The sequence below is a fragment of the Ceratina calcarata genome, unplaced genomic scaffold (genome assembly GCF_001652005.2).
Source record: "Ceratina calcarata isolate Rehan_Ccalc_2016 unplaced genomic scaffold, ASM165200v1 scaffold234.2, whole genome shotgun sequence".
Taxonomy (NCBI): domain Eukaryota; kingdom Metazoa; phylum Arthropoda; class Insecta; order Hymenoptera; family Apidae; genus Ceratina; species Ceratina calcarata.
The window spans coordinates 8365-11001 of NW_017145291.1; the positions used below are offsets into that span (position 1 = coordinate 8365).

The following is a 2637-nucleotide window of genomic DNA, read 5'->3' on the forward strand; positions in this document are numbered from 1 at the left end:
GAATTATCTTTTGATACAATTTTATCCTAAATTATTTAATGCTACGTCGATCTTGTAATATTTTAAGTAATTATTGGATGAAAAGAAATTTGAATACGTCCCGAATCGAAGAAATTAATCAATTAATCAAGTGCTCTTATTCCATCTCCTCGCCTTGTCGCCGTAAAAAAATTCATTGAAGTTAAACGAAGAATATCGTCGAGGTGTCGGGGGAAGTTCGATTGGGAATCAATCGAGTGCATCGGCAGGGCTTTAATCGAGACGAGTACGAGAGCCAAATCGTAAGAATCGGAACGGATCCCGAGCGACGAGAAAGGAAGGGTTGGTTGTAAACGTGGGACAGATAGCCGGGGGTGAGAATAAATTGAAGACTCACCGAGAGAGACTTGAAAACTTCACTGAGAGATCTCCGCGAGCGAGGGAAAAGTTTGTTGTTTAATAATGAAATTCGTTCAGACTCGCGGATGGAATTATATATTTAAAAAAGCCGGGGGCGGGGAAATGGTGGTGGTAGAGGAGAACGAAAAATTTAATCGCGACAAGTTTTTCGATACGAGACGAATTTAATAAAGTTAAATCTGTTTCGTTCCTATTGGCTTTTGTAGTTTTATTAAGAACGAAGACATTCAGTCTTTTCAACTCGTTTTACTATTGTAAGATTGCATCGAGAATCACGCGACGTTTCGTGTTGATACGATTTTTATATTAAATATTCTGATTTCTAATTCGATTTATTTGAAAATGGCAGGCGTTAAAAGTATTTGCCCGGGCTTGATCCAGCGAGGGGGTGTGAGTTTGGGCAAAGCAGGCGTGAAAATCTCGTCTATTTTCCACTTTCCACCCCTTTCGCGAGGCCTACTTTCGATCTCATTTTCGAGGATCCCTGGGAGAACCTTCAACGGCAATTCCCTCGACGGGAAAAGGGTGGAAAGAAAAGGGAACACGGGGGTGTGAATGGGGTTGCGCGGGTGGTATGGGTATCGTAATGCAGTATTGTGAGTACGTGCCTGCGGCCTTTTCCCTTCTCCCTTCGAGCTTCTCTCCTCCTCGTGTCTGGTTTGATTCCATCCCTGCAAAATGCACTCGGTGTCCCAACATTCTCCGCACCAAAACGAATGCAATACGAATTTTTATACCCACTTCCTACAATATAAAAACATTTACAGTGTTATACAAGAATGTAGTATATANATGAAGTTGATTTCAAGCGATAAACGAACGACTCCTTAACGGGCAATTAGGCTTTGTTATAAATAAAAGAAATTAAAACTGGAATTTATAGTCGTTTCTCAGTTCTCAGTTCTCAATTGTTTGTTCCATGATACATGATTGATGAAAATCGAGTTTTATCCCATTTTTTAAATTTTATTGAAGTGAATAAACTTACCACAATGACTATAGATGCTTATATACGAAACACATAAATATGCAACAAGCAGTTGAGAACTAAAAAACGACTATAAATTTGGGCCTGAGAAACGATTAAATTAACGATTCTCAAATAATTGCACATATCCAGACTACCGAGAATTAACCGAAATGTGATGCAAAAATATATTACCTATACATTCTCGTATCGTCTCTCGTTTAACATGAAGCATTCCGTATAGAATACACTAAACTTTCGTTAATCCAACGTTATTTAAACATTTTTAAAGTAACAGAAAATGCGGGCGTAGAAACATTTGTATACAACGTCGTAAACGCGCGAACTAACCTGAAACTCTGCGGGGTCCGAAACTGCGAATTCAAAAACTCGTCCCCCCCTCCCCGTGCGTCCTCTACCAAATTCACGTCATTCAAGGAAGGACCGCTGGCAAGCTTAGTCGACTGTGCTGTTTACACGAATTTGCTCAGTGATCATTTGCGTCGTTTATTTATTCATTTATTTGCACATAATCAGAAACAAACGTTCATTCTTGTAGTATATCGCGAAGTATATCCAAGTACGATCGTGTATTCCAAAACGCGTGATCTATTCAAGAGTGCGTCAAACGATTTTTATTCGTCTAACGTCGTAGTGCGTTTCTTTGTATTCTGTTTAAGCAAATTTTTCCAAGCGTCTGTTCAATTCTTTCTGTATCTTTAATTGAATCGTTTATATTTATTTGTCTCGTAATTCGCGTCTACGGGAGCTTCGAGTGAATTTAGGTTATGTGTTCGGAAATCTGTTTCGCTTAACGGTCCACGTGTTCTTTTTCGTTCCTTTCGATTTCGTACGCTTGTTCCAAAACTGAACGATAATCTTTCGTGCCGTTTTTCGAAGTTTTTGAGTCTCGTGTTCGCAGAGATAATTACGCAGTTTATTTACGCGTTCATACCGGGTAGTGAAATTGTGCAGTGTCGAAGCAGCTGTAGGAAGCCATGATTTTCTACGACCGCGTGGACGTACCCCAGCAGCAACCTCAGCTCACGATCCCCATCCCTGTCTACAGATCCAATAAGGTAGGACCCTCTTCATCGATTTTCTCCTGCTTCTATTATAAAATACTAGAGTACATTGTACCGGAATTCAATGCCATGGTCTACTTTCCCTCTGGGAAACATATTTTTTCAATCGAACTTTATTTCGGTCGAACCTACGTATGGAAGAAATGAATTTTTAAGATATTAATTCATTTAATTGAAGGAATATCG

The 2637-nt window shown here is 39.5% G+C and overlaps 1 protein-coding gene across 1 annotated transcript in view; it reads left to right on the forward strand.

Moving 5' to 3' along the window:
• The first annotated feature begins 2383 nt into the window (after window positions 1–2383).
• Window positions 2384–2637, forward strand: part of heph (polypyrimidine tract-binding protein 1 heph) — a 41388-nt gene continuing 41134 nt past the window's right edge. Inside the window, exon 1 of the mRNA XM_026811693.1 lies at window positions 2384–2445. The gene's annotated coding sequence lies outside the window, so the exon portion shown is untranslated. The remainder of the gene's footprint in view (window positions 2446–2637) is intronic.